Source organism: Teleopsis dalmanni, chromosome 2, assembly GCF_002237135.1.
Source record: "Teleopsis dalmanni isolate 2A chromosome 2, ASM223713v2, whole genome shotgun sequence".
NCBI lineage: Eukaryota > Metazoa > Arthropoda > Insecta > Diptera > Diopsidae > Teleopsis > Teleopsis dalmanni.
In genome coordinates this window covers 183,719,411-183,726,735 of record NC_051847.1, presented here as the reverse complement: position 1 = coordinate 183,726,735, position 7,325 = coordinate 183,719,411, and positions in this window count along the sequence as shown.

Here is a 7,325-nt window from a genome sequence, read left to right as displayed (position 1 = left end):
CTTGATTATTTTTGTAATATGACAGCAACAAAAACACAACATCAACACAACAACAGCACGGCAACAACATGGCAACAACAGAGACTGTTAAAAGCACAACAAGAGGCACAAAATTAATGTGTTAATTCTTCACATTTTAAAGTTATTAAATATTTTAAGCTTGCCTTGTAGTGGTAGCTTTAATGTATTGTTGGGCTATTAGCTTCAGTGGTTGTAGTATGTTAAAGCCACAACAACATCCCAAATAAACAGGCAGCAGACATTCTCTTACACCTACCTACAACCGCAAGTAAACAGATCTACACAAACCGCCCCCGCTCAGGTTGCAAGCGAACTAATTTGCACACGCACTTCAACTTTGAACGGCTTCCATATTTTTACCCCAAAATAATTTTTTACTTTATTTTTAATTTGTTTATAATGTAATACAGGAATTTTTTCGCTATACGAATTGTTGGTCTGGTCGTGTTTAATAATTTTATCATTTTAATAGGTGGCTTAAATTTGGTAACGAACCTTGTGTGCCATACCGTTTGTCGTCATCACTTGTATTCATGTGTGTATTTGTGTGTATTTGTGTTTTTAATAACATTTATTGTGGTATTAATTTTTATTTAATAATTAAAACCTTTATTAAATTGATTTTTATTACATGTTTAATAAAATCATATTTTTAATTAATGTTATTATATGCATATTAGTCCTTCATGTTGATGATTATGATGAAAATTAATTATTAAACATTAAGTAATTTATCATATATTAACCATACTGCTTGGAGGCACTACATGATTATACATTAAAACGAAAAAATATTTAAAAAATCAACATTTTTTTTATTTTTTCAATCAATTTTGAATAATTTATATTTTTCAATTAATTAATAATTATCTCTTATTAATAATTTCTTTAAAAAACATATTTATATTGTTTTATATTGTTTTTTATTCATCATTCATTTACACACCTTAATTTCGCAAAAATTTTTATTTCATCTTCGTTTCAGCGAAATTACTTGTATTCTCCATTAAAAATTCCATTTTGAGCTTAGAACGAAATTAAGAAAAATGGCCTTAATTTCGTTGAAATGAAGGCTAAATTAAAGGAACATTTCAAATGCAACTATGCGTAAGATAAATTTAAACCAAATGATGCAGTTGAGATAACGAAAAGGGATATTTTTTTTTAAATAAATATTTTGAAGCAAAATTTTAAATTTGATTATAGAGAAAACAAACTGTAACTATTATTAATTTAAAATAGAGTGGAAAATAATAATTCACATAACTGAAATCCACTAAAGCTAATAAAACTACTGAATACCATCCTTTATAGTTATAATAATCAACTTTTAAAATTTCTCAGATACAAATTTCCCAGATAAAAACATATGATTTCCTTAGTTTGTGGCAGTATGAACAGTTTTGAAATTAACTAAATTTCATGTTTTCGAAATTAATGAAATTTGACTCTCTGAACATAAAAATACAATTTATGGAATATGTACCATTTATTATAATCTATAAATTATATATTTAGAAACTAATATAATGGTGTACCTGCACCCATCATCATATTTAATAAAACTACAATTTTATGAAATTTATATTTAATACTATAATCTATAAATTATAAATATTTGTAAACTGATATAATGGCGTACCTGCAGTCATCGTCATATTCCATTTCTTATAAGATTCATATTAAAACCAATGCTCTATAGTTAATTTTACTACCAATTTAGGTGAGCCGAGAAATGATTGCGAATAAGAAGGTATCTTTTAAGAATCATTCTTTCAAATTCAGCCATGGTTTCTTTAAATGATATAACTAACATAATTGGCTAGAAACCTATTAAAGCATACGTAAATCGTTGTGTTTGCCGACATTAAACTATGTTTGCATGCATAATCTCAGCTTTGGTTGGCACTTCGAACCACAATATTTTTCAGCGCACTTTTAGAACCACGAGATTTCGAACTTTACCTTAAAAGAAATGTCAATCAAGGTAGTAATTTTTGGTTACTTATTTTTTTTTCGTGAGAAACTTTAAAAATAATTAGTTTTTTATTTTTACTATATTTATCCAAAATCAGTTGTTAAATATATTTTTATTTAATAAACTTAGACTTAGCTTATACTAACAAAATGTAAAATTAATTGATGTTAAGCACTCATAGCTTCCAATAAATATTTCTTGCTATACTTATATTTATATTTTTCAAATACATCTATATACACATGACTTATCGCTTCACAAAATATTCCTTATGCTTATTTTTTAAATAAAAAGATATTTAATATATACAGTTTCTTTGTAGAATAATATACTTATACTATAAATATTTTTCTTGAAAATTCTTCCGAATATATAATAAACCCTTTTTGAAAAGATAACAATTATAGAAATATTTGATCTATTTAATCATTCAAATATTTATTTGATATAAACAGTTTTCTTTACTTTATGAATGGCTAATACACAACATATAAATCGAAATACTACATAAAATTGCTATTGTAGTACAATAGGGCACTGCATAAAGCATTCGTGATATGTATCAATATGATAAAATTTAAAATTAAATTAAATTAAATTTTGATTTATTAATATTTCCAACCAACAAATAAAATAATTAAGCACACTTAATCAGTTAAATGTCAAATGCTCTTGACAACGCTTATCATTTCTCTTGTATACAAAGTAAAATAAATCAGGATAAACTTTTTTATCCTGAAAACTGCAAACTGATTCAAATATGAAGAAAGAAAATGCTAAATGGAAAACAAAATTGAAATGGAAAACATTATAAGCGCGTGTATTTAAGTTTTTCATATTATTGTATGTAATAACTTTATACCTTTTGCAGTTCGCAGGAACTTCCCTTTTTCTGACGAAACAAAAGATAAAAATAAAGTAAAATATGAATGTCATAATTTTCAGTTATGAAAAATTTTAAAGTTCATACGTTTACATTATAATTTTCCTTTTAAAGATATGCAAAAGTTGGAATTTAATATACAAATAAATTTCCCATTCAACAATGTAAAAATTCTGTTACTATAAATTCTGTTATCCTAATGTGAATATCAGAGGAATCTTTAACAGAATTGCTATGCTGCTACTAATACTCCCATTACACCTGCTACACAAATTGTTTTCTGCCTTTACATTTTTTGAATATATTTTCTTGAACTTACAAATATAATATCTATTTTAGAGTATACAATGTTTTTTATGTATTTTATATTTTAGTTAAATGAAAATTTATGCCATATTTTCTTCTGATAACACCTAAGCAACAAAAACAAAAGCCTGTTCAGTTCAAAGCTTCTCCATTAGCGCAACAATTGCAAAAATTTTCAAAATTTTCAGTTGGTTGAGTGCTTTTAAAAATTTTCAAAAAATTTTTTTTTATTTTCTAGAAATTTTCTATGAATTTTATTTTTCTAACATTGAAAAGTATACCAAACCATATCGAAATGGCAGCAAGAGTTAATATATAAATTCGGTAGACGACTGAAATAAAATCTAATGAAACTCTAATAAAATATAAATTTTATTTCTCAACAAAATGAAATTAATGAAATTAAATTTGCTACAAATGTTTGTCTGAAATCATTTGTCTGACAAAATAATGTCATTTATTTTCACTTAAAATAATTAGAAGATATGAGAAATAATTGCATTTATTTTTTAATTCAAGCAATTCATTGTACAGTGCAAAAATCTGTTAGTTACTTCATCTAGATACAAGGAGCAATTTGTTAAAAAATACCTAGAAATGTTTTCCATTAATTTAATGCAAGCAAATACACATTAAGTGTCGCTTTATCTAAATACATTGCGGAAATGAACTCTGCGTTTCTCGTGAAGCTCGTGAAAAGCGCGGTGATTAATCATTTTTGCGAATTCCAAACTTTATAGCATAAAAAAAAATTCCAACAAGACAAATGCTAATATTACAAAATAATTACACTGCACTACGTCAAATCAAACAAAACAAAATTTTAAGCATAAAACTAATTCAATCTAAAATCTTAATTAGTCTAAGCAATGTCATAGCGCATACACAACATTTTTCAAATATGATTAATGAAATCAGATAATAGCAAACAATGTTTCATGTCACAGATAGAAAGTGACGAATGATATTCAAATTATTACGAAACTTACTTATCAAGAAGTTATTTTAGTGGCGTGAATTTTGTAACGCCAAATTCGATTGAGCTAGCAAAGTTGTTTACACAATGAACAATTGTGCAAACAATCTAACAAGAGTAGCGGAAATAATCACACAACTCAGTCGCAATCTTACAGATATAAATACTTTGGTAGCGCTTGCAAGTGTTGCTAATATCTTAACAAGTACGAAAATTACACTCATTGTCACACTTCTAACGTCTTCAATTATCATTCTATACTATATTTGTTTTATATATAGTATAAGTACAGTTTGATATGAAAGTAAAATTTTTATTGTATTAACCTATATTGTATATTAGAATGAAGTGACTGAACACAAAAATATTAAACAAACTTAGTCAACATTTATTTTATTTATTTAACAAATATTTGTTAAGCAAATAATTGTCATTTTTATTGTTAGTGTGAGATACATCATCTGTGAAATTTTTAGTTACTATGATTCAGCTAGATAAATAATTTTTTTTATTTTCTAAAATAGTCACATTTTTTTTAAACTTGTTTCACTCTTCTAGATAATTTCAAATTATTTTTGTTTTGTTCCATTTTGAATAATTTAAAATTCAAAAAAAAAAAAAAATTAAATAAAATTAATTATATATGAAACTAAAAGTATAAATGACCGTCAATTCTATATGAATGTGCTAAACAAAGCCTCAAACACTACTATTCGCGAGCCAGAAATTGCGCAAAGCCAGGCTCTGAGAAGACTTTTCAAGGTACCATGGTACATTAGGATGAATGACATCGTCAGGGACCACAAGGTTGAACCGATCAAAAAATACACAAAGTATGGAGCCCTCAAATTATTTATGAAAACTGACAGGCTTACCACCACCGCGTTATCGAATCTCAGCATGATTACAAGCTCCTCGGGGAGGTATGCAGATCTGAGGTCAATTATTGCTTACTCTTATGAAGTGATAAAAAATAATCCAGTCAAGCCGTAGGTTATGCAGAAACCTCACAGTAAATAAAGAGTAAAAGTGTTTAAGTACACTGACTCAACTAACCTCAACATAATAAAAGTATAAAAATATCTTTTAAAAAATTTATTATTAATATTTTTTCTTATAATATAACACTTATTAATATTTTTAGTTACTTTTTAGTTATGTAAAAAGCAAATTTATATGAAATATTATTATTATTATTGTTAGGGGTTGTAGCACTGCGACCGTCGAGTCTATTGTGCCCCCTTCTGGGTTTAGATAAGGTAGAGGCCCTGTTGCGTCAATAAAAAGTAGTATAGAACCAACTTTACAGAATTTTAGTGCCTTTTTCGTAAGAATATATATTCCGTATGTGCATAAGGCAGGGCATTCTAACAGCATATGTGTGGCTGACTCGTTATTCTCTTCACAGAATCTACAGTGTACATCCATAAGTATACCCAGTCTTGTAAGGTGGTCTTTTAGTTTACAGTTAGAGTTCCTATGATGATTCATTTTCTATAAATTTCCAATACTTTTTGGTACCTATTAAAATGCTACACAATCTTTAGAAGATATATATATAAGTTAAAAGTAAATTTTTATTTTTTATTAACGCAGCACAATTTCATGTTGCTTGTTCGGTGGCTTAAGCAAGAGAGACCGAGCGCACTTCTGCGAAGTTGGGAGATACCGAAGCCAAACGGGACTTTTCCAGACAAACAAATGGAAATCCCGTTTGGTAGCAACCATGCGTTCGAACAACATCGCATGATTGCTCCGTTAATGAAACTAAGCACAGGGCCGGATTTTGGGTACGCGGGAGTTAACTTATACAATACTATTACATTGTAATAAGTGGTAAAATAAAAAATAATTAAAAATAAAAAACTTTTAATATAAATTACTATGTATGGTATGTATGTCTACGGTAGTTTGTCTAACGGACCATTACCGCTTGCGTTATTATCTTAACAAAATTAGTCTGTGTAAGGAAACAGAATGTTGACTCTGCTTGAATGCGAATAAACCCCCCTAATCACATTGTCTTTGAACATCCAACATTGATCTGGGCCGATCTATCAGATTATATTTTCATCTGATATTAGAATGCCCACAACAGCTGACATTCTGGCTTTCACTGGAACTATAGAATGACTTCTGTTTAGGTAAAGTCAGTTAGAAAGCATAAAGTAACAGCCAAATCCTAACCCTTTATGATGTTGGAATGTCTTCAATAGCTCACATTCTGGCCTTTATTTGAAGAATGAAACATCTACTATTTATGTATAATCGGTTAGAAATCACGAAATATCAGCCAATATTAAGCATAGGGTTTTATCTTTTTTCTATGCTACTGTATTCTAATTCGTATTTATATTCATTAATTTTTATAACAATTAAATTTATCCTAAATTAAGTACTTATTTTAAATATTTTTAAGAGAAATGTGTTTAAATTTGATTTGTAGTTTAAGTTCCATGTTTTTCAAAATGTTCCTTATTCCTTCCCATTCTTCTCTTAATTTAACTTTCTAATATAATTTACATTAAAACTAGAGAGTGTTTAAAATAAAGAAAATATAAAAGCAAACTGCCATATAAAATAATGCACATACAACAACTCATAAGTATGCTTATTCTTACCTACTCAGGAGACTTTTAATTATAGTCAACACACTGATATATACTTTTATATTTTTAAAAATTCTTATTTATCCAACAAATATGCAGAATGTATAGAAAATAACTTTTAACAAAAAAGTACGAGTATCTTAAAACTCGAGCAACTCATACAATATTCAGTGAAAGTCGCAAAAAGTTAGTACAATTCGCACAACGCCAAAACTTTCCTTAATAAAATCTGATATCAGACATGACTTAACACATCCAAAAAATAAGAAAAAAAGAAAAAGTAATTTTGCAAAAAATTTTAAGAATGAAATGTTATTTAATTGCAAGCTGCAGTAGAAAGTTTAGATTAAAAACAGAACAACAGAAATTGTCAATTTGCAGTGACAACTACAAATTGAAGTGTTCCAAACGAAGTTGATCCTAGCAAAGTTCTTAATAAGAACTAAGTTTTTAAATAGACTCGAAAATCGAAAATATTTGTTTAAAGTATTTTTAAAAATCACAAGTTTTTTAGAATAAAATTCAACAATTATTATCATTCTTATATTAACT